Source organism: Aotus nancymaae, unplaced genomic scaffold (assembly GCF_030222135.1).
Source record: "Aotus nancymaae isolate 86718 unplaced genomic scaffold, 86718_ANA_hifiasm-v0.15.2.pri h1tg000076l, whole genome shotgun sequence".
In the NCBI taxonomy this organism is placed as follows: Eukaryota; Metazoa; Chordata; class Mammalia; order Primates; family Aotidae; genus Aotus; species Aotus nancymaae.
The window spans coordinates 25695614-25721513 of record NW_026988491.1 but is presented as its reverse complement, the minus strand read 5'-3'; the positions used below and the strand labels follow the sequence as shown (position 1 = coordinate 25721513).

At 47.9% G+C, this 25900-nt stretch overlaps 1 pseudogene; it reads left to right on the top strand.

Moving 5' to 3' along the window:
• The first annotated feature begins 7698 nt into the window (after positions 1-7698).
• On the top strand, positions 7699-14854 carry LOC135271297 (uncharacterized; annotated as a pseudogene).
• Positions 14855-25900: the final 11046 nt, after the last annotated feature.

The following is a 25900-nucleotide window of genomic DNA, read 5'->3' as shown; positions in this document are numbered from 1 at the left end:
CCACGTTGGTGTTTACCAGAGCTGATGAGGGGGACATGAGCCGATTGGCCACAATTTTCTTCTGCACCTGGATGACGCAGGGCTCAGAGACCACACTGCTGATCCTGTTGGAAGCCTTAACCATCACACAATATCTGCGGGATGGGGACAGGAGGGCAGAGAAGGCAGATGGCAAGACAAGAACACGGTCAGAGCTAGGGAAACCATCTGCTTTACTTCAAAAGGAAGGCAGGGGAGGGGAGGCATCATTTAATTTGTAAGAACTACCAAAGTATCCAGTGGTTTTCATCTCATTAAGAAGGAAGCTGATATTTTTGACTACCTCCTCTTCATTATTTAATTCATTTCTCAAAGCAGTGCAGGTAAGGATCATTGCCCTTCCTTAGATGAGGAATTTCTTAGGTCACATGTGTGGCCGAGATAGAATTCAAACCTAGGACTGTCTGCTTGAAAGCCCTACACCATTTCCTTTAGTACAAGCTGAAGAGAGATGGACTAAATCTTCCTTTAAATCTTATGTTTGAATTCACTTCACAGAAGGACCTAGTGGCCCATTATAATACAAATGCAACAGCCATAAGATGACTTCAGTAGCAGCCTCATGATCTTAAGACTGAGTAGAGGCTGAGGTACAAACAGCTACGGAGCAGGACTGCTACTTTTACTGACCATTGGGGGATGCTGAGTCTTTTTTTAATGCTTCCTGAAGTTGTCCTCACTGTTGGATCTCCTCCAAAATACCACTCAAACTCCAGGGGTATCATTTCCTTGGTAATAGCTGCAAATGCGATGTCTGTGTCTGTGGCAAACATAGTTCCATTTGTGTAGACAGAGACAGCTGTGGCAAAAGAAAGGATGGTGTGGCGATGTCAACACAGAAAGGCTGGAATCTCCAGGGAAACTGGTACCTCTACTTTCCCACTTGGTCATGGGTTTGAGTGACGGTGAGGAGCCTCTGACACACATGCAGGCTGAGGGCAAGGATATAGCTGTGGGGACGACGTAGGCAGTGCTGGCCCCCATTCAAAGGTCCCCACAGGAGGAGCTCCTAAGGCCATAGGGAGTCCTTTTGGAGTCTGCTAGAAAGGGTTTGGCACGTGGAGCTGGTAGATGACTGTCCCAATAACCCACCTTCCCATTCCTTCAGATGGGAGCCTTAATGCCTGTGGTTTCAGAAAAGACCCAGAACAAATGGCAGGTGAACAAAGAACCTGTTCAAGGTGAATGGGGCTCTCGGGCAGAGCTGATAACAAAAACCCAGTTCTGCCTATGGCCTTGCTAATCTCAGCTGACCGCAAGAGGGAGGTTTTTGTTAAATCTGGAATCAAAACAAAGACATACATTGCATCTTATACCAGACAGTCATGCTATGCCAAGCCTGGCTGTCACCCACTTGACTTGGAGAAATAAAGGACATGTTATACGAAGGAATAGATGGAAAGTGATGTATAACAACAGTGCCTAAAATGAGAAAAGAAAGAAGAGAAAAAGTCTTAAAATTAATTCACTTTTCTCATACAACACAGTCAATATTTTTCAATTTTAACTTTCCCTCTTTGAATCCCAATAAATTTCAAAATTCTAAGCATGTGCTCTGAAATCAGACATACCTGGGAAACATAAACTTAGTCATAGAATTTGTTATTAAATTTTTCTTTGTATATTTTCTTTATCTGAGAACTCCCTGCATGGTATTAAATATGTTAATTCCTTTGAAATATGTCAATTACTTTGATAGATGGCCTTGTTTTAAAGTATTTTTCAATGTGTACACTAAGTAGTCTTCACTTCACAGTAGTTCTTAAATAGGGGTCTACAGATAAGCCTCATGCATTTAAGTCCTATAAGACATAATGTAAGATTGTGCATATACATATATATACATGTACACACGCCATACACATACCACACATATAGCATATATACACATATACATCATACACACATCATACGCAGCACATGCACCCATACACACCACACACATACCACACATGTACCCCTACATACACACCACTCAGGTATTACGTACATTCATATGGAGGTGGATAGCAAACACTGAATCAGATTCTGAAAGAGTACTGTGATGTCTGAGAAGATTTAGAGCAACTCATTTATCATAAAAGGCTATTAAGCAAGGAGGGTTATTTATTATTACTACTGTTCTTCTGCATAGTTTTCTCTTTATAAAGAGAAGATATTTGCTTATAACAGAGATCAAGTGGAATGGATATTCTGTCCTTCATCAATGCATCAGAATTTTTGAATATCATATGACTAAAAATCAATATCATATGATAAATAAATATCACATGGTCTCATTAACCATATCTGAAAATTAATTCTGAGCACAATTTGATAATCAAAAGTGTTTAAAAAGATACAATTTACAGATTCGCACAAGCGTACCCTATTATCAATCTGTGGGGCTGAATTCAAACCTGGACCTTCCTATTCTAAATCCTGGCATGGAGCCATTGGAGATTTACAAGAATTGTGCTCTTGCTCTGGCTAGACGTGCGGCTTATTTATTCAGGTTTAGATAAGACGAGTCAATAGGAATGGCCGACTGGCTAGTTAGGGTAAGCAAACAGGTTAAAAAAATCCTTCCATGTATATTTCATAATTTCTTGGATGGAGAGTTCCTCACTAGTCTGATTGTGAGCGTGTGCAGCCACTGTGTGGAACAGTTGGAAAGAATTCTTAGATGTATGAGTTCACCGGGACGCATCCCTCCATTGGCTCCTCCTTCCTTCTGTTTCTGGGAAACCTGAGCCCATCATTCCATCCACGTAAGCTAGGCACTTTGGGAGTGCCTCTGGCTGGCTCCCCATTTACTCTGTTATAAAGTGCCACATAGGCTGGGCACTTTGGGAGTGCCTCTGGCTGGCTCCCCATTTGCTCTGTTATAAAGTGCCACATAGGCTGGGCACTTTGGGAGTGCCTCTGGCTGGCTTCCCATTTGCTCTGCTGTAAAGTGCAGGGACACTTTTCTCTACAGTAAGTGGCTGGAGTTCCCTATTCCCACTTCCACTGGCCTCTGAGCTTCCGGTTCCTCCCTCTACAAAACTTACATAAAGGGAATATCTCCCTTACAGGTAGCTGTGTGGATAAAATGAGGTGACACGCATGAGGCATTAGCAGTGGATAAAGTGGAATGGATATTTTGTCCTTCGTCAATGCGTCAGTATGCACCTGGCACACTCAGTGAGCACTGGATGCTTTCTCAGCTACGTGTTTGGCTCAAGGCCAGGCTGTCTGAGCAACAAGTCTCTCCTGTAGGGCCAGCCTGTGCTGCAAGGCTCATCATGTATGCTAGCTCCCACCTCAGATATGCCCTGTTCCCACAGTTAGATAAAGTTCCTATCCTAAAATCTCTCAGCCCCTTAGCCATGTCCTTCCTAAGCATTTTTAATGTCCTGTCTCATCTTGCTCTTGTGCATATCTTAATCCTTTCACTAGATAATAGATTCCTGAAGATGAAGACTTTGTATGACTTTATCTTCACATTCCCCTAGAACACAGTATTATGCAGAACATATTTTCTGAATTAGGGAAGAATGAATGAAGAATGTTGTATAGAATTTAGAACTGCTATAACCTGAACAGTATAATGAAAGCAGAGACGCCTGCTTCATTTATAGCTAAGGTGTGCTTGCTCAGACTCCAGACACAGGTCTTACTTTTCTGATTCACTTGAGAGTCAGCAAAGACAAGGACCTCATCCTCATGGACACTGCTGGAGTTCATGAACACAGACATGGCCTCATGGCCGATCTCCACATAATAAGGCCCAAGCTCCACTTCAGTTCCATAAAACTCATTATAAATAACAGATTTGAGCATATAGACTCCTTCTGGAAAAATAAGAAAGAACGGACATTTGATGAATTTTTAATAGCAGGCATAACAGTTAACATTTCTAGAATGGCCCTAATGAGTGACTAATATGGGAACCGATACAGGAAAGGTGATCTTTCTTATCTCTTGTAGCAGCAGGGCCATTTCACAGACATGTGACCCCATACAGTTGCACAGAGTCCCACAAGCAACAGAGCTATGTCAGTGATTTAACGCTCAACTATCTTGAAATTCTTCATAATTGTTTTTAGCAAGGGGTCCTGCATTTTCATTTTCCACTGGGCCTTGAGAATTATGTTGCCAATCCTGTGCGGCAGGAAATATTCATAAGGATGAAAATAGATATTGGTTATCCCACAGCTAGACAAATAATACTTAAACAGCCAAATGGGAGTATATCAAATAACTATGACGGTGGATGACAAAAATGGCCCCAAACCCTTCCCCTTTTTTTCCCCACACACTTACAATATAACTGTAATATGACACTGTGGTTCCTCTCATTAGGTGGTGAAGTCTATTGCTTCACCCCTCAAATCACTGCAAATCTTGTGTCCAATGGATTTACAAAGTGTTTGCACATCGGGGCTTGCCCCCTCTTTCTTGTCTTGGGACCCCTGTCATTGCTACCATGTGAAATAGCCCAGCCAGGTCTGCTGAAGGATGAGACACATGACTGAGTCCCTCCATGGCCCCAGCCGAGGGTCAGTCACCTCCAGGAGAAGAGCCACCTGCCTGATTGGCAACTGGTTGCAGATCTGTGAGTGAGTCCCTCTAAGACCAGCTCAGACCTGAAGAACTCCCAGCACAAGTTAGAAAAGGTAGTTTATATAATAGTTAAGAATGCAATCTATGGACTCAGAGGAATTTGGCATTGGAAATCTTTGTGACCAAATCTTAGGCATATCTTATTTTAAAGCTGACTTTTTTTTAAAAAAAAATGAAGTTTCACTCTGTCACCCAGGCTGGAGTGCAGTGGCACGATCTTGGCTCACTGCAACCTCCGCCTGCCGGGTTCAGGTGATTCTCCTGCCTCAGCCTCCCAAGTAGCTGGGATAACAGGTGTCCGTCACCGCACCCAGCTAACTTTTTATATTTTTAGTAAAGACGGGATTTCACCATGTATGGCCAAGCTGGTCTCAAACACGTGACCTCGGGTGATCCACCTACCTCAGCCTCCCAAAGTGCTGGGACTATAGGCATGAACTACCACACCTAGCCTCAAGTTGACTTTAGACTTAACCCCCGATAGGAGATGTAAATCCCTGATATAATATGGATGTTTTCCTCTCCCTAATCTCATGTCGAATTGTAATATCCAAAGTTGGAGGTAGAGCCTGCTGGAGGTGACTGGATCATGGGAGTGGATTTCTCATGAATGGTTTAGTACTATCTTTGGGTTTGCACAGACAAACCATAGCTCATATACTCAAGGCTAGAGCCTGGTCACCATCCTGTCAGAACTTTTGGGAAAATTTTCCAACCACAATTTTGCATTCTATCTAGAATTCTTTATGTTATACACCATAGCAAGTATTATATCGGTATTTTAGAGTTAAAATTTTTATGACAAAATTATCACTCTTACTTTGTGCAAAATGGCTCCTTAAAACCCTCATATTATATCAGTTCACACTAATTTGAAAATCTTCTAAACATCCAACAAAATTGCAGGTGCTGCTACTGTAACCAGTACAAAGCTTCTGTTTGCTTCAGAAATTCTCAGATTTCATACGGAATTAGTTTTAATGCTAATATTAACAAAAGTAGAAATAAATTGCATTCGAAATTATTAGTTACAAATGTTATACAATTATTTAAAATATAAATTATCAAAAAATATTTCTTGCTTGATGCCAACACTCACATTACTAATAATAGAAACATTATACCTTTTACATTCATTACAATAAAAATTAATGATCCTTGATGGAATCAATTATGAGTTTTTAAATATATGGAATCAATGATCAGTTTTTAAATATATGTAATCAATTACAGTGATATACATTCCTATATTTCCCTCTGGTCCTTTCTTAAAAGTTGATGTTCTTCCAGCAACTATTTCTATTTCCTATACTTCTCATTCTATATTCTCATAGAATTTCACTGTTTTAGCCACCACCCGATCACTTCCAGATATATTTCTCTAGCTCTGACATCCTGCCAAAACTTCACTCATCCACCGTAACCTCTTTTGAATATGCCACATCCAAGTTATATTAACATTTCCAAAACAGAACTCACTCTTTATTCTTCCCAATACATAGTCTACTTCTCTGAAATGCGAAATCTCAGTTTTGTGACACAACTGCCCACCTGTCACCCAAAACAGAAATCCAAGACTCACATTTGACTACTTGTTCCAAACTTCAAATCCTGATCATCATAGTTATAGCCACTGCCCTCATGCAACCCCTCATACTTGCTCCCTGGATACAGCAGCAGCCTTCTGACTAGTATCCCAGCCTCTGTTATAGAGCCTGGTGCACCATCACCCACACAGCCTAGAGCTAACTAAAGTGCAAACATGACCTCATGTCTCTCATATTTAAAATTCACCACTTTAAACACCTTATTCTGAATCTGCTTGGAGAACAGCACCCAAGACTCCCCACACCTTGATTTCTGCCACCTCTGCACCGTCAACTCCTACCATATCTTCCTGTATGAGTAACGCTCTAGCACAGCCCAGCCCAAGGTGGGGACTTACATTCTATTTCTATTGGGCTGGGCTATGCTGTAATGCAACTTGTATAGGAAAATTTTAAAATTTTCTAGTTACATTTAAAAAGTGAAAAGAAACAAGTGAAGTTGATTTTATTAATATATTTTATTTTGCCTAATATAAAATACTCATTTTACCATGTATTTAATTTGGAAAATTATGAGATATTTTACATTCCTTTTTTTGAATGAAGCTGTTGAAATCCAGTGTGTGTGTGTATACATTCTTTTTTTTCTTTAAGACAGAGTGTCTCCCAGGCTGGAGTGCAGTGGTGCAATCTTGGCTCACTGGAACCTCTGCCTCCCAGGTTCAAGTGATTCTCCTGCCTCAGCCTCCCAAGGAGCTGAGATTACAAGTATGCACCACCATGCCAGGCTAGTTTTTGCATTTTTAGTAGAGACAGAGTTTCATCATACTGCCCAGGCTGGTTGCAAACTCCTGAACTCAAGTGATCCACCCGCCTCGGCCTCCCAAAGTGCTCGGATTACCACGCCTGGCCCTCAGTATATATTTTATACATAAAGCAAATATCTGTTTGAACAAGCCATATTTCGAGTGTTCACTAACCACATGTGGCCAGTGGCTATGGATAGTGTAGTTCTAGCACTCATGAAATGCTTGATGTTCTTGCTCATAGACTGTGCTTTTTCACACCTTTGTTCTTTTTTCCAAACTTACTCACATCATTCTTTGAAATTCAGCTCAGACAGCCCTTCCCATCTCTGAAACAGTGCCAAGAACAGACACTCTTATTCCATTCATGCTTATATTCCATCCCATGGCAGTACCTCCCAAAGCACAATGAATGCTTCTATCTAAACTTTTGTCTCTCAGGCTAGAATATCAGTTTCTCCAGAACAACATGCTACCAGATCTACTCATTTTTATACCCCAAGTATCTTGCAAAATGCTTGTACACAGCAGCAGACAGATACATGTTCTTTGAATTCACAGGATTCAGCGCACCACTGAAGCTGGAATGGAAAATGTAAATTGGGGGGTTCCCAAGTAAATATATTATATCCTTGGTTAATTAAAAAATGCAAAGTTATGGTATTGATCCAAGATGGCCAAATAGGAACAGCCCTGGAGTGCAGTTTCCAGTGAGAACAATGCAGAGGGTGAGTGATCACTGCATTTCCAAAGTTTTTAGTGCCCACAGACCAGGAGATTCCCAGGCTAAAAAGCCCCACGAGTTTCTAGCACGATGGTTTCAGCCAGCACAGCAGGTCCCCCCACAAAAACTCACATAAATCTGGGCAGCCATTTCAACTGGCGCCTGGAATGCCTGGGAGACAGAGCCACCCATTCAACTGCACAAAAGGCGGCTGAAACAGGGAGCCAGGGGATCTGGCTCGTGGGTCCCACCCCTACAAAGACTAGCAATCTGAAACGCTCTGGATTGAGAGTTTTGCAGCAAGTGCAGCTGGAACCAGAATGGTCCAGCTCTGTGCGGGGAAGGGTGTCTGCCACTACCGAGGCAGTCCACCATTACTGAGGCAGACCGCCATTACCGAGGCAGACCGCCATTACCGAGGCAGTCCACCATTACCGAGGCAGTTCTAACTGTACCTCTATAAACAAAACCACAAGGAAGTTCACACAGCAGCTGGCAGAGCCCACAGCAGCTCATCAACGGTCACCCGCCAGAGCCTCATCTAAGCGGGGTTTTGGAAGGACAGCGAGGGACAGAGGACTGCAACCTACTGGCACACGTGCGCCTGCAAAATCCATCCCGCGTGCAGCCTCCCAGCCTCCAGAGAAGGCTAAAGTCCAAGGAGTCACAGTTGCAAAAGAGAAATGTTCAAGACTTCTTATTTTACACACGCACACACTCACACATGCGCGGTGTGCAGGGTCTTCTCCAGCAGCGCCTGGGACGGTAACGTGACTAGAGCGCTCCCGCCCCCCCGGCGAGCCCCAATTCCCCTTAAAAAAGTCAATGCATTTCAGGGGCTTCTTTCGCCACTGAGTTTTGGGGGTGTAGGTAAGGAGTGAGGAGAGACGTGGACAAGGAGATTGGACTTTATTTTATTTCGTTTCTTCGCATCAAAGCTGTGTTTGTGACATGCGTTATAGAGGAAGATGTGTGGGGTGTATTTCCATTTCGAACGAGTTCTCTTATAACAAAGATTCGTTTATTCTTAAGATTTTACTTCAGTGTTGGATTTGTTAGTATTGTCGTCGCAAGGGTATTTAATTTTCGGTGTAAGGTGAACTGGGAGGTTTAAGAAGGGTTTACGTATCTGCCCCAGCGGAGGTCGAAGTTAACCTTGGTCCCTTCCCCAGCGCTTCCCGTTCCGGATTAAAAAGCGCAAGGCCCGCCTCGCTCTTCCTGCAGCAATCTGCAAACGGTACGCTCTCGCAGGCTGCTACGGGTTCGGTCACCTTCCTCTTCGGCGCCTGGCCCGGCGATCGGTGACAGGCGGCCGCGTGGGGGACTGGGGGAGTGAGGTGTCCGGTCCTCCCGGGACACATTCACACACCGGCGCAGCCGCCAGAACGCTGCAGAGGACCAGGCCGGTGCCCCAGGGTCGTGGGCGCCAGTGCGGATTTCGATTCTGAGATGTACCCCTCTTTCCCCGCCCTAACGCGGTAGATCTGTGCTTCTCTGGCGCCCTCCCCGCGCCAGGGGTGCTTTGGGCCGCCAGGTACTCAGCCTCCAACCAGGTTCGTTGGCCTCATGGTGGGAAGAGAAGGCCACCGCCGCGCGCCCACAGCCTGGAGCCAGTTTCTCCAGTCCGGCGCCTCGGGGTTTGGCCGCCCTGAGGCCAAGGGCTGGGACCTTCGTGCGGCCAGCGTTTCCTCCTCCGCTGCCGCCCCCGCCCAGCTTTTATCCCTGCCCCCTCGCTGCCGGTAGCCCTGAGCTGGGGCCGGGAGCCCAGGCGGCGGCGAGCTCGCTCTCAGCAGCGAGGTTGGGACCTGGAAAAGAACAGCCTCTCCAGGCTGCTGTCCCGAGTGGAGACGGGCTTTTCGGCGGCCGGGTGGGTTATTAAGGGTGTGTGGGGAGCTGAGTGGCGGCCAGAGGAGGAGGAGAGGAGGCTCGAGACTCGTGGATTTGGCCTTTGTGGAGGTGACGCGGGCAGACTCCTCCGTGACCCCGCCCGGCCTCGGGCATTGTCCGCTCCAGACCACTCGTCACCCGCGCCTAGTCTCAGGACGCCTAGACTGCCCTCTTCCCAGTGGGGCGGGAGAGGGTGCATCCGAGGGTCTCACTCGGAATACAGAGTCCACGGTAGGCAATCGGTTTTATAATGAAACAATCCATTCCGGTGACTGCTGGTGGCTTCCTGGGACTCTATTCATTCATTCATTCAGCAGTGTTTGCTGAGCGCCCACCAAGGACCGAGCGCCAAGCTTGAAGCTTATTCTGTTGATGTGGCGTTGGGTTCAGCTGTGTGACCCCACGCCCTGCCGTCTCCCCACCCCGTTCTCGCCCCCGCACGCTGCAGCCCAGACCCCTTCTGTCACCTCAAAATGGAAGATCGCTTTGCGAGAGCTGTGACAAGGGCTTGCTGGGGAAGTGTTGGGAGATGAAGGAGGGAGTGAGGAGAAAGAGAAATAAAAGAGATGAGGGAGGTGAGAAGAGGGGGCGATGGAAACAGAAAAAGATATGGAGCGAGATGCGGGAGCGAGCTGAAGGAAAGAAATGGACTCACCTACCTCCCACCCACCCACACCTGCTCACACACTGACAATCTGCACTAGACGCGGCGCTGCAGGTCGGGCATTCCTGGGTTAAGTCTTTTATTCACCTTTATCACTGGCGCGCCCCGAGGCTGGGCGTTGGGGGAGGCCGCCCTTAGTGAGGAGGCCGCGGGGAGCCTGGGTTGCCAAGGCGGGCAGTGGGGCGGCAGGGCGGAGTCGTGGCGCTGCTGACCCGTGTTCCCTCCTCCCCGCAGCGTATCTGGTGCAGGCCGTGAGAGCAGCAGGCAAGTGCGATGCGGTCTTCAAGGGCTTTTCGGACTGTTTGCTCAAGCTGGGCGACAGCATGGCCAACTACCCGCAGGGCCTGGACGACAAGACGAACATCAAGACCGTGTGCACGTAAGTGTCCTCTCTGGCCGGCTGGCTTCGATTTGGGGGGCGCTGCTGAGGTCAGAGAGTGCCTAGCCTCCCCGCCTGCGCTCAGCGTTCAGCGCCAGCGCGAATCCGAATCCTCTCCCTCTTGCCTTCTGGCTCCCTGCTCCAGGCCTAGGACTAGGCCCCCGGGTTAGAACCTGCACTTCCCAAGGGAATCCCACAGCTCAGTGTGTGATATAGAGGAGGATCCTTCAATATAGACTCACTTCCAGCTCTACGCAGCCTCATGGGGTGCGCAAGTCCAACTTGCTGGGACCCAGGGCAAGGGGCATGGAGAGTTGCCACCAGTTCTTGGTGCTGCAAAATCTCTCTGCCTTGAAGTAATCTTTGTCATTCTTTCCTCTTGTGTGAAAGAGTGACCTGCCACGTACTCTATGAAGAACATTTGGCTTGGATTTGAGGAGTGTTTGGGGTAATACTATATTTGCCTGAAGGGAAAGTTACTCATCTCTTCTGTTCATTTCCCTTGATAAACCACCCTCTAATACACACCAAGGAAATGCTGGTACAGCAAGAAAACATGGGTGTCCCTTCCCATTTCTAGGAGAGAAGCTGAAACAATATCTTATTGTGTGCCAGTGACTTTATCCAAAAAGAGTAAGTCCAGGTGATGGTCCAGTGACAGTCGCTGTTGAGTTTATAGCAGATTCCAAGGTTTGGGATAGCCACCCTCCTTGTTTCCCTTGCCCCTTTGCATATCTGCACAGGCTCCCCAGACCTGGACAGCTTCAAAGGTAGAGAGAGATGGGTAGGATTTCCTAGCCAGGCCCACTGGTGTTTTCTCAGAGCTTGGCTGGAAAGCACTGCTCCCACTGGCAATAAGGTAACCAGCAGAGCCCTGGTGCAGTGAACCTGCAGCAATTTAGCTGCTGCAGACCTTAGAAATGGCCCCATCCTCTGCAACACACATTCTTTTATTTTGCAGAAATCAGCTGTGTTCCCCCAACCCCAACAATAACGCTTCCAATAAAGGCAAGGCAAGTTATGTCCTTTATTCCCTGAGGTTAGAGTGACCATTTTCTATGCCATCATTTGTATACTATGAAGTCTTTCCTCTCTCCCGAACTGGGGGAAAGGGGACTGGTGGAAGGAGGGATATTTGTTTAGGCTTTGATACATTAAATGGGTTCCAACTTGGCTACTCTCTTTCCTAAATGCCCCAGTGCCTACTAGTAGCCAAAGCAGCTAAGTGCCTAGTCTTTCCTATCCTGAAAGTGACAAAGGCATTTAATTCTAAAAATCTGGTGATGGATAAGAATCTATCTATAAGGATAACAAAAGGTTGCTCATAGAGCAGCTCCCAAATCCTCTGTCAATTGCTGGAACTTGTTTATTCCAAGCTATTTTAATTTTTAAGCAGAACTTTGGTCTTGGAAAACAGGAAAGTGAGAACTCCTCCCTGAGGTCACAGGCCACAGCTAGGTCCTGGCTCTACTCAGTTGGGGGAGCTGGTTGCTGAACACCTAGCCGAAGCCCATCTCTGCCCAACCCCAGGTGGAGTCTGTCCTTCTCTACCAGGTCCCTCAGCACCCTGTCCCCATGTGGGCATGCATAAAGAAAAGAGCAATTTAGGAATCCTTTGCCAGGTGCAATTCCACAGATGCTCTACAGGAGAGCTGTCCTCTCTGGGCCTCTTGATGTCCAAAGTTTGCTGTTTCTCACAAGTTCAGAAACCTGGAAACCCTATGCCACAGTCCCTCCAGTCCTCATAAATCAACACGGTGCTTGCCTTCAACGTGCTCACAGTCCAGGCAGCCAGCAGAAGGAAGAGAGAGGAGAAAATACAACCTAACTGTGTGGAGGGCAGGCGCCAGTGATCTGGTGCTCTGGTCCCGGGGGAGGCGGGGGCCAGGCCGGAGTTACAGAGAGGCACAGATCGACCCAGCTCTGAAAGGAGACAGCGCCCCAGTAATCGATCACGGGTTGGAATTATATTTAGTCTCAGGATCTATTTTGGGTTTTCAGAAGAAAAGGGGACAATCAAAAGGGACAGGTTGGATGAAGGTTGTGGAGGCGGGTCTAGGAGCTGAGCCTGGGAGGAGGAAGTGGTTGAGTTAGGCGCAGGGCTCCGGAAACTGACAGCAAGAGGCGGACCGAGTGTGGTGGGGGGCGGGGGGGAGATCCTCGAGGGTTAGCTGCGGTGGCACCACGCCCTCCCCGCAGTTCCAGCCTTGGGGGCTGGCGCCCTAAATGCTGTGGGGAGGAAGCCCCGGGGCGCCCAAGCCCACGAAAAAGATTGGTGAAGTTGAAAGAGGAGGGAGCCAACTCTCAGGCCTGGGGCACTGGGATTTGCAAGAGCAGATGAAGGCTACGAAGCAGGGCCCAGGTGCCCGGCCACTAACACTCACCGACCCCGGGGAGGAGGGAGGCAAGCAAGAATCTCCAGGCCGAATCCGAGCCGGGGTCTGTGGAGACCAGAGGAGGAGAAAGAGGAACAGAAGAGACGAAAGTAGACGGAATGGAAGAGGAAAGAAAGGGAAAATCAGGAGAACGGAAAACAAAAGGAAGAGGTAGTGGGTGGAGGGAGAGAGGGAGGAGAATGTAAGAAGCCCCGAGGGGAGGGCGGTGCTCAGAGGTAGTAACCCGTATTGCAAGCTAAGAGGCATTAATGGGCGGCAGCTTGCGAGGCTTAGCACTGTTTTCCTAGCTTTCCCCTAGGAGGGCGAGCAATCTGTTTGCGGAGGCCGAGGTGCCAGCGCGCCGCAGCGGGTGCACGACCCGGCTCCCGGCTGCCGGGTCCTCTCCAGGCATCTGGAAGGGAAAACCAGGCAGGAGGGGGCGCCCCCCCCACACCCGCTTTAGACAGCCGCTTCTGGGGTGGGCGGAGGTCCCGCGAGTCCCGACCTCTCGCAGCCCAGGGGCCAGGGCGGTGAAGAGGAGGTAGGGAGGGGACACCCCGGGAAGCTTCCGGGGCCGCGAGCGGGGAGGCGCTGGGGCGCAGGCCCGGGGTCCTCCAGGCTCCCCAAGTGAACCTACTTCCATTTTGTTCTGTTCCTCACCAGATACTGGGAGGATTTCCACAGCTGCACGGTCACAGCCCTTAAGATATGTGGGATAAACTGAGAAAAGAATCCAAAAACCTCAACATCCAAGGCAGCTTATTCGAACTCTGCGGCAGCGGCAACGGGGCGGCGGGGTCCCTGCTCCCGGCGCTCCCCGTGCTCCTGGTGTCTCTCTCGGCAGCTTTAGCGACCTGGCTTTCCTTCTGAGCGCGGGGCCAGCTCCACCTGCGCGCCCACCCACACTCACTCCATGATCCCGGAAATCTAGAGGAAGATCCATTCGTTCTTTGGGGACGTTGTGATTCTCTGTGATGCTGAAACATTCATATAGGATTGTGGGAAATCCTGATTCTCTTTTTCGTTTCGTTTGATTTTTTGTGTTTTATTTGCCAAATGTTCCCAATCAGTGAGCAAGCAAGCACAGCCAAAATCGGACCTCAGCTTTAGTCCGTCTTCACACACAGATAAGAAAACGGCAAACCCACCCCATGTTTCAGTTTTATTATTATTAAATTTTTTTTGTTTGGCAAAAGAATCTCAGGAACGGCCCTGGGCCACCTACTATAATCATGCTAGTACCATGAAAAATGATGGGCTCCTCCTAACAGGAAGGTGAGGAGAGGAGAAGGCCAGGGGAATAAATTCAAGAGAGATGTCCACGGGCGAAGCATACGGTGAAAAATTCACGCTCACGTCGTTCTTCCAGAGTATCTTGTTTTGATCATTTCCACTGCACATTTCTCCTCAAGAAAAGCGAAAGGACAGACTGTTGGTTTTGCGTTTCGGATAGGAGGGAGAGAGGGAAGGGGCTGAGGAAATCTCGGGGGTAAGAGTAAAGGCTTTCAGAAGACATGCTGCTATGGTCACTGAGGCGTTAGCGTTATCTACTGTTGTTAATGCATCCGTCCAAGTCCACTGCCTTTATTTTCCCTCCTCCCTCTTGTTTTAGCTGTTACACACACAGTAATACCTGAATATCCAACGGTATAGATCACAAGAGGGGAATGTTAAATGTTAATCTAAATATAGCTAAAAAAGATTTTGACATAAAAGAGCCTTGATTTTAAAAAAAGAGAGAGATGTAATTTTAAAAGTTTATTATAAATTAAATTCAGCAAAAAACCAGATTTGCTACAAAGTAGAGAGAAGTATAAAATAAAAGTTATTGTTTGAAATGGAGGTGTCGTTTGTTTCCTACCCCAACCCTGCTTTCTTGGCCCAGTTCTCGGGGTACCTGAAGGGGCATATGATTCCAGGTGATAAGCTCACCTGTTCAGGAAGCCGCTGGACAACTGCCACCTTCAAGCAGACCCTCCTCACTTAACGCCACTTGACCACTTCTCCGAAATCCTGCTTCCTTTAAAAAAAAGAAAGAAAGAAAGAAAATGAAAGCTGTTTTTAAATTAATCAATTACAAAGCAGAGACTAATTGAGGTTTAGAGGAATTGGGCTTGCTCACACAGGCAGACAATGTCAGTGGCCGGCCGGCTGCCCCTGCCTCAGGCGGATCGGAGCCCTAACCACGATCCTAGCAGGCCCGGCCCTAACCACGATTCGCCTCTTCCTCTGCGGTGGCCAGAGGCAGCTTGCAAAGGAACCGCCATTAAGGGCTCCAGCAGAGGGGCCGAGAGGCTGTGTTCCCTGGCAGGGATCAGGCGAATCCTTTCATAATTAATAAGACAGCTCGGCTGAAACGGCGAGGAGACGGGCCCTATTGATCAGGCAGAAGGGCTGCTTCCACCTCTCCTATTTATAGGCCCCGCATGGCCTCACGGAGAAGTAAAGATTCCGGAGTAAACAGGGGCAGAGGCGACCCGGGTCCGGGGGCTGCAGGCCTGGAGTGTGCGTGTGGTGGTGGTTGGGGGGGGGGGGTGCGGAGGGGAGAACTATGTGTAGGTCTCTGTGTTCAGAGAAATCGAAATCTGATTTCTTGGAGAAGGTGGCTGTGGGAGGAAGTTGCAGGACCTCCCGAGGTGTGTGGGGGAGGGAGGAGAATGAAGGGAGACCGAGGAGGCTGCAACAGGTTCCCGCACGGAGAAGTCCGCAGCCCGCCGGGGGGAGGGTGCGCCCGGGCTCTGAAATGCAATGTGTGAACAATCGCTAGTGTAACAGTTCATAAATCAAACCCAGTGGGTCGCAGCCCAATCTGCATTCCCCCTATGAATTGAATTCTAGCAACGCATGGGTCCCTGAGCCCGGAGCGCTGGAAGCTGCGCCGATTCTTAATGGCAGCATGTATTACGGCCGCGCGGTCACGCACGCGCCGCGCGGGCCACTCCGGGGAATCGTTTCGCTCGCTACCCTCCACCCAGTTCCCTCCTCCGTCGATCCCGGGTTCTCAGTCAAAACCAAAGCTGATCCGCGCTACCTGCGCGGGGTGGTCACCCACCAGCAAACGCTCGGGGTTTAGGAAAATAGCTGCATTTTGTTGGTTTCGTTTCAATGGTTATTTTCGGTCTACATATAAATAGGATGATTCTAACCGGAGTTCAACCCCTGGAATTCAAATTAGAATGTCTGTGCCTATCTTAAATACGAATCTATTTAATGAGGAGGAGGAGAACCAGGATAAAAAGGGAGGATATTCTCCATTTTTGCCTTCATAGCACTCCGCTCCTAACAGTATCTTTTCCTCTGCAAATTGGGGGCAAACGAGTGCTCACAACTAAGCCCATTGCTTATCAAAATAAAAGGCAGGAGCTCTTCTGCTCCGACTTTGGGGAGAAGGGAGACCCCCAAGACCCACAGAGGACGCCTCTCCTGTAGCAGCGAGGGCCTCCTACTCAGAAATCAATCTCCTGCAAGATCTAGGAAGAGGCGAGGCTGAGGGAGGGACAGAAGGGACTAAGGGGCGGGGACTGGGAGCGCGGGCTCTTTTGCTCTCCTAACAGGGTTCTTCTCTAGGAACCCCGGGCTCCTACTGCGGTTCCAACTGCTTCCCAGGCGGGGCCGCCCTAGAGAAAGGGCGTCCTATCCCCTCCCCCAGCCGCTCCACGCCCTTCCAAGCACTCACGCCGCGGAGTCCTAGATCACCCTGGGATTCTCCAAAACTGGTCGTCCTGTCTGGGGCTCCCTCGCCTGTCCCGAGCCGAGGACCACGCTCACGTGCGCATGGAGACATCCCCGGGAACTCAAGGCCGCAGTCTTGGAAACGCAGGCTTCCGTAACTGGCGCGTTAGAAAACGTTTCTACTTCTTGTGGTGATTGTTTAGCTTATTATCGCGCCGTCTTCGACTATAATTTGCTGTTTAATCATGATGGCATCTCCATATGTTCGTTGATGTTATCGTTTTTAAGCAGCAAAGCGGCTAGCCTTGTTGGCAGTTCGGGGAGGTGACATTAATTAACCAGGGCGAGCATGCCTCATTGATGAAGCGGTGGGAGTATTGGGAGTGGGACGGAGTGGGCTTCAGGCACGGAGGACATCGTCATACCTACCTCCTCCCCACGTCGAAGCAGCCTTTCCGTGTCTTCACATCGCCCGTGGCTCTCCAAGTGGCCCACTCAGGCTGGCTTCGAGCCTTTGAGGAGCTGTTGGGATTAGAGAAGGACCTCTTCATCACATCCCCTGATCGAGTAGGTTCAAGGCAGGGTAGTTCACTTGAGTGTAATGCCTGACCGTCCTTATTGTGAACATGTCAGGCCAGTCCCAGAGCCCACCCTGGGCCCAAGGAACTCCAGGGCCAGTGGGAAGGGAAATCGGAGGGAGGGAGGAAACTGGCAAGAGAAAAAGGACTCTAGCGTGGAAAATGGGGGACACGGGGAGAAACGACAGGGAAAAAAGATTCCGAAGTAGGGTTACAAGGGAAGAGAGGTGGGTGATCATCTGAAACACAGGAGAAGACGGAGAAAGTTGGAGATGGAGATAGAGCCCTGGGCGAGAGCTAAGGGACAAAGATGATTTGGGGACTTATTTTCTTTCAGGCCCTCAGAGAAGCAAATGAGCACAAGAACCTCAACACAGATTCTCCTTCTGCGGATCCAGAGATCTTTCCACTGTAATCAGAACCCCAGAGGGCCAGGACCGCAGGGGACCAAGCCCGAGCGCTGGCAGTAGCGCCAGCCCCCAGCCCTCTCGGAGCCCACCCCAGGAAATCCGATAAGCCAGGCAAAGATGGAGCCAGAGATTTCCCCCTTGCCGAATTCTCCCTTAAATACCAGGAAAGCATTCAACCATTCTCTCCCCGCCACCCCTACTTTTCCCTCCAATACACGAGCTCAAGCTCTGAAGCGCCGGCGGCCGGTCCTCTGGCACTGTCACCGCCCCGACCCAGGAAGGGGCACACGAGGGAAGGATTCCTGGCCTCTCAGAACACCTACCAAGGGAAATCCAACCGTTGATCTCCTCCCCATCGAGCACCCCCACCCACGACCCCCATCCCCGCTCCAGACGTAAAAACCAGGTGGTGGGAGGGAATGGGAGGGGTGGGGGCGGGAATGGAAAGGAGCGGCTGAGGACGCCAGCTGTGGGGCTCCGGAAGGCACCCCTCCCACGCCCCCAAACCCCTAAGTCACTCACTGTACCTCCCTGGGCCAGGGAGTCTGGGAACTTTGTAATTCTGTAGCTTGTGGTTCCCCCCCGCCAACCCCTCCATCGCCCGAGAGAACAGTAGAGAAAACCCCCACAGGGACCCTTTTGAGGTTAAGGCCTGGGCAGCCTCTGCTCCCAAACCCGAATGCTGGAGGGAGGAAAGTGAACCCAGCCCTGCCCAACCCCGGGAGAGAGGAACCTCAGCTCGGCGCCCGCCGAACTCTGGCAATCCCAGCAGGGGCACGGAGAAGGCGCTTTCACCTCGCTCCAGCCCTACGGGGTGAGGGGAGGAGAGTGTAATACTTCTGTCCAGATTTGTAATATTTCCGTCCAGATTTGCGCCCTGGAAGGACACAGCCTTTTTTTTTTTTTTTTGAGACGGAGTTTCGCTCGTTACCCATGCTGGAGTGCAATGGCGCGATCTCGGCTCACTGCAACCTCCGCCTCCTGGGTTCAGGCAATTCTCCTGCCTCAGCCTCCTGAGTAGCTGGGATTACAGGCACGCGCCACCATGCCCAGCTAGTTTTTTGTATTAGTAGAGACGGGGTTTCACCATGTTGACCAGGATGGTCTCGATCTCTTGACCTCGTGATCCACCCGCCTCGGCCTCCCAAAGTGCTGGGATTACAGGCTTGAGCCACCGCGCCCGGCCTGGACACAGCCTTTAGTGTGGCTTCCAAGAGCCAGGACTTCAGAGCCGGAAGACTCCTGTTCCCACCTGCATGACCATGGGCGGGTTACTGAACCCCGCTATTCCTCAGTTTCCTCCTCTGTAAAATGGGGATAATCATACCTACCTCATAGGAGTGTACCTTGTATCAGTGAGACGGTACGGGTAAAGCTCTTTCGGACAACAATGCCAGTTGCCTCCTGCTGAGTGTTATTAATTTAATTTCCTCAGGTGAATCTCACCGAATTCTTCAAAATAACCTTGAGAACCTCACTCCACTAATATTTTGGGGGCAGTTATTCTTTATGGTAAAATGTTTTAAATTCCTCTTGCTACAGGCTACTACCCAGTGCTCCACCATCCTCTCTGGCCTTCTCAATGGATGCTCTAGTTAAGCTCATTGAGTTAAAATAGCCAGGTGGCTCAACAATGACCGTGCCACCCCCAGACTCTGCTCCACCCCACCCCGCTTCAGAGCCCAGACCAGACCCCTTGGCTTTTGCTTTCTGCAAACCCCCAACTGGAGTCTTCAGGTTCTCCCTGCAAGTGATTCCTCCTATCTTCCTTGACAGTGTCTCTTCCTCACCACCGCCCAACCATTTATCTTAAATTTCTCTCCCAACACTAAAAAAAGATAATAAAGTTATTGTAAATAATGAAGCAATTCAAGGGAGAAAAAAAATTCTTCCCTCCACTAATAAATGGCAGCAGGTTGATGTATGTTCTTCCGTGCCTTTTCCCATGCTGCTATAGACGACGTACACACAGACACACACGGAGGGTGGCTTCGGGCTTTTGCTTTATTTCATTTTTGCAAAATTGTAATATGTGCTTCTCTGTAACAAATTCCTCAAGAGGAATTGTTAAATACTTCCTTTTAAATGGTTATATAATTCCTTCTATTGATGGCTATTTAAGTTTTTTAAGGTTTTTTGTACTGTACAAGTATTGTGTTCATAAATATTTCTGTTCAAAGAACATTTTGTACTAGTATTTTAATTTCTTCAATATGATAGGTTTGCTAAAGTTGGATTGCTGGGCAGAAAGGTATGTATGTGTGCTTTTAATCTGAGAAATGTTCGTTTACTTTCTCAAAGGATGCAGAGTGTCCCTGCATCCTCATCAACACTGTATGCTAACACTTTTTTGCTTTTTTTGTCAACCCAGTAAGTAAACCTTGCTGCCCTGGAAGGTCAGGCTTTCCTGCCATCTGCATTAGGTTCCTTGGGTCCCTCTCAGCCCCTGATCACCACCAGAGTGTCCTCCTGTACTGGCGTGGAAGGGCCAGCTGGACTTTGGGCCCCCTCCACAGGAGCAGTGACAAGGGTTGCACAGGGAGTGATTTTTGTGCAAAGTCAGGCATAATTAGTCCTGGAAAACCCTGGCTTCTGCTGGCTAATCTAATCAAAATGCCCTGGGGAGTTTATGGCTTGGACCACACTGGGCTGGCTCAGTGAGGGATTGTGAACCAGCAGAAGTGGGACTCAGCTACGTGTCTCCCCACTGCTCCTGCACCTTCCGTCAGGATACTCAGCCTGAGCCAGCTATACCCCAAGGCTGCGATCCCCTGGCCTGTCTGCAGTGGAGGGCCAGCAGTGGAAGGAGACAGCAACCACAGAAGAGGGTGCGAAGATGACGGCTGAACTTTTCTTTTCTTCTCCCACCCAGAGTGCCTGGGAGGCTTCTACCGGCAGGATTCAATGCAGGGAGAGCAACAAGGAAGGCTGAACCATCTGGGGGGATTCAGTGCACAGAGATCCAGATAGTACCATCTCTTCCTCTCACCACTCACACCCCACCCCATTCCCTCTAACTTTTTAAAAACTTTAACTTTCGTTGAGCACTTACTGCATGCTAGGTGTTATGGTAAAGCTTTGCAAACATCATCCCATCTCCTTTGCAATTTCTGTAAGAGGACTGTATTATCCCCATTTTACAGATGAGGAGCTGAGGTTTAGAGAGAGGTTAGTAACTTGCCCAAGACCAGCAAGTAGCAAGAGAGAGAGAGAGCTGACATTTGAATGCTAATCTGCTTTGGGAACCTGTTTTAAGAGATCACTTCGCTTTGCTTGTTCTATTACTGTTTTGAGGCAAAAGAGAGCGTAACACAAAGAAAAACTCAACAACAAAGAAATTTAAGTCCTGTGGTAAGGAGAAAAAGAGCCTTGCAAAAATGTCCGTGACTCAGTCTCTGGAACGTGTTAATAAGTTAGTTAATGTGGTAAAAGAGAATTAAGGTTGCAGGTGGAATTACACTGCTAAATCAGCTGACATTAAAATACGGAGATTATCCTGGCTTGTCCCTAGTGGCCAATGTAATCACAAAGGTCTTTAAAAGTGGAAGAAGAAGAAACAAGAGGTCAGAGTCCTGTGATGGGAAGACTCAAGCCATGCCTGCTGGCTTTGAAGACAGAAGGAAGAGGCCGGAAACCAAGGGATTTGGTCAGCCTCTAGAAACCGACAAAAGCAGAAAAACTGATTCCTCCCTAGTGTCTTCAGAAGGAAATGTGATTTTAGCCCGGTGACACCCATGTCAGACTTCTGACCTTCAGAAATAACTGCAAGATAATAAAATCATATTATTTAAGCCAGAAAATCTGTGGTAATTTGTTAAAATTGCAAATAGAAAACTAATACAAGTCATTATATGCACTGTACCAATTTAGTTCAGGGAATACATCACATCCAGAGAGGCCTGGGAGTTCAGGATGCACATGTACTGGGGATTTCTCAGGGCCCTTCTTTATCCATGAGTGTATTCAGGGGAGGTGGCAGCTTCATTTCAGCCTGGGGCGATGGTGTTTGTCAGAAAAAGAGGACACGGCAGAATAAATTTCTAAGGCCAAAAACAAACAGACAAAACACACACACAGACCTTGTGTTGATCTTTCATGATGTCTCAGCATAGAATTATTTTGTTATTTTTTCACATTTGTTGTGCCTCTTTTAGCTGCAAGAGCTTCCTATTTGCATTCTTTCCCTCCAGTAATGTAATAGACATGCAGTTCTATTAAAGGAGTTCTTGGTTTCTGTAACCATCACAGGCCTGCCCAGATAGGAAAAGTTCATTGTCACAGTGATAGATGACTTGAGATACATTCATGAAAAATCTATCACCAGGTAGTTATTCTCTTGATAAGTCACAGTGACTAATATTAGCTACACACCTCATCACCTGGACAAATTGCATGTTCGATTGCTTTTAATGGGGGTGGCATTTCCAGCCTTGTACATTTCCCAGGGCACAGAAGGAATGGGTCTAGCCTCTATGGAATGCCTGGAATGAATCCCTTGCTGTGGATGTGGTAAGAAGGGAGAAACACAGAAAGACACCAAGCCAGATAAACCTGAGGCAGCCACTGCCTTTCACACGGAGAGACACTCCTTAAAATAGTCCAAGTCCCTGGTAAAGAGGAGAAGGGAGAAAAGGACAGATTTGTCCATCCTTGATTAATTAATCAAGTCACAAATTGCTTTGTTTACATTAAGACACCACCATGGGAGTCTCTTCTTGATTAAGAAAGAAGCAACACCAAGCAAGCAAGCTCGAGGGGATGCCAGGCTGGATAATTAAAGTCAGCGCACCTTCCTGGCCCAGTTGTCGCAGACTGCAGTGCCTGGGCCTGCTCAGCCTTTCTATTTCCTGGGAGGGTCAGCTGAGCTTTAGCAAGTGACTATAAAAAATGGCCCTCCTAGTCCTCAAAGTCCTCTGCTTGCTCCCTCAGGCTGTCACCTGAAACAAGTTGGATTGTGCTCTCCCTGAGTCAGGGAGAGAAATCCCAAACAAAGTGGGTCATTTAACTCTGGCCAAACACAAATTCTTTAAAACAGGCAACTTTGAAGTGGGTAAAGAGCATCAAAGCCCATGGGAGGCACATCCATCAACTCCAGTCCAGAGGTATGATGGTCCAGCCATGCGGTGGCCGGGCCTCCGGGAGGCTTCTAAGCTGTCAGCCGGCTGGACAGTCATGTTGGTATCACCACACCCTTTGTGCAGAGTGTTTTCCTGTGTAACCATTTTTCTTCCGTCCTCTTGTAATATTTTCTGCTCTTTGGAGCATGACATGGGGAAAACTACATTTCCTCATTTGCTTTGTTTATAGGGATTGTTGTATATTGTTTCTTATTTCTGAATTGCCCTTGGACACTTTTATAGACTGCAGAATAAATGCCTCCAACTCTGCCCAAATCTTTATCTTCAGTAGTCACTGTAAATTCAGACCCAAAATGTGCTCGTGTGTACCCACTTACACCGATATTCATAATTATATATTCTCTAATTGAGATATTTTCTGAGACACAACTACACACACACACACACACACACACACACACACACACACACACTGCATTTGCAAACCTGACCTTATTCCCTCTGATTGGCTCTCGGACTTCAGCTTTTATCTTTTCCATGTTTTTGCCATTTCGTGTTTCATTCTCCACATGCTCCCACCCCTGAGCTTACAAACACACTCAAATCTCTCATAGACTAAAAGAAAAGCCCCTTCCCTGTCCATCCTTTTCTGCACTCAGCCATTTTTCCAGCAAATTCCTAAAACAGTGCCCAGCCCAAGGCAGATACTCAGCAGATATTGGGGGGATACATGAGTGAGATCCTCTCCTTCCCCTCTTTGCCAGCTTCCTCCTGGCTGGCCTCCAGCCTGTGGCCTCCAGAGCCAGGTTCTTCCCTACCAACAGCAGATACACCACTCTCATTGGCCTCCTCCTTTTTCCCTATGTGTATCTTACCCTTTAAAAGCTATTTTATGTATTCTATTTTAAAATTCTCACCACGTGTCCATACTCACTATGGGAAAATTAGAAACTGCAGGTGACTCAAAGAGGAAAAAATTTAAATAGTCATAATTTCTTCAACCAGAGACACACATTTTGGTCTCAGTGTCTCTGGTATTAATTCTCCCATTTCTACATGGGTGTGAAAATGTCATTTCCCTCCTTTAAGAATCTTCATTTCCTTTCCATTGCTGAATCATTGCTGAGTGACTCTGATGCCCTGTGTGGCACCAAAGACTCACCAGGATCTGGTTCCATCTCATCTTGCCAGCCTCCTCCCATCCACAGCCCTCTGTTTCCCACCCATGCACTGCAGCCACACTGACTTCTTGTTACTCCTTCGACTGACATATCCCCTCCTCTGTTCCATGCCTTTGCTCATTTAATTCTTCCAGGCTAAAATAGATTGCACTTCCACCCCCGTGCCTCCCACTCACCTGTGCATGTCCTATTCCTTCAAGACCCCTCTCAGGCTCACCCTTGTGTGAACCCTTCTCTGATCCCCTGGTCAGAATTATTGGGATGCCCCTCAATAATGCCTTGTGGTTCTTAATTTTGTATCACAATTAGATGACTGCTGATCTGTTTTGTCTTTAAACCATAAGTTCCTTGAGGTCAGGGACTATGTCTCACCCATCTTTGAACCTCCCACAGTATTTGCAACTGTGCCTAGCACAGATGATTATTGAGTAAAGGACATTTCCAGTCCTAGCCTCCTCACACATATGTAGTTGCATGTTCTAACTTTAAAATAAATAAAGGTGTTGATAATGCCAACGCTTCTCTGGGCTACTTCTTGCTAATGGCTTTTCTCCCTTAGAAACTCCCCCTTGGCAGCCTGGGTGTGTATTCCTGGTGAGTGGAGGCATAAAATTGTTGGCTGCATTTCATGGAGTACCTACCTACCAATGTAGGTACATCCAGAGTAATGCTGATAGGAGGGAATGAAAAAATGATGGCTGAAACAAAAGGGAAAGAGAAAAGAAGCAACTGAATACATCCTGTTCATGCCTTTCAGAACAACTGGCTCAGCATTTCATTAGCTTGTTATATTTTCTCATAGGCTACAGAGAAACGTGACTCATGCTCCTCCCTTCATTCCTTCTCTCTCATTCAAGGAACTCTTGAAATCTATAACTTCCTGCTCCCTTGTTGGAAAAGGAGAGTTTCCCATGTTTCATCTTCACCTGGACTGTGTGCTCATCACCTAACGCATACACAGTGACTGTGCACGTGCGAGCCAGCCTCCAAAAGGGCTTCCAGTGAACTTGACTCCTGGTATATGTTCCTGCGTGTAGTCCCTTTGCACAATGAATCAGGGCTGGCCTTCTGTGACCAATAGAATATGAATAAAGTAATGACATTTGACTTCCAAGGATAAATCATAAAAGGTATTGTGGCTTCCTCCTTGGTCTCTAGGATTACTTTCTTTGGGGGAAGCCAGCTGCCATGCTATGAGACATTCAAGCAGCCTTGTAGAGAAGCCCACATAGAAAGGAGCTGAGCCCTCCTGCCAGCAGCCAGCACTGCCTTGCCAGCTTCAGGAGTGAGCCATTTTGAAAAGTAGATCCTCCAAGTCCAGTCAAAATTTTAGACAACTGCAGCCCTAGCTGATATCGAACTGTAATTTCATGGAAACCCCGAGCCAAGACCATCCAGCCAAGCTGTTCTGAAATTCTTTACCCACAGAAACCATGAGAAATAATAAATGATTGCTGTTTAAGCCACTGTCTAAGGATAATTTGTTGTGCAGCAACATATATCTAATAAAGTGCATCTGTCATCGTCTTTCATTTTAATCTGTAATATTTGTTCACTTGTCTCTATGTGTTCATGTGAGTTTTGATAGGTTTTGTTTGTAAGGTTTTTGTTGTTGTTGTCGTTTTTTGAGACAGTGTCATGCTCTGTCACCCAGGCTGCAGTGCAGACATGATCTCGGCTCACTGCAACCTCCACCTCCTGGGTTTAAGCGATTCTCCCACCTCAGCTTCCCGAGTGGCTGGAACTACAGATGTGCACCACCACACTTAGCTAATTTTTTAAGATTTTGTAGAGACAGGGGTCTGCCTATGTTGCCCAGGCTGGTCTCTAACCCCTGGTCTCAAGTGATTCTCCTGCCATGACCTCCCAAAGGGGTGGGATTACAGGCTTGAACCACATTGTACCCAGCCTTTAAGATTTTTTAAAACAAGGATTTTAGAGATTTCAGTCATTTTGTATAGCAAATAGCAAAC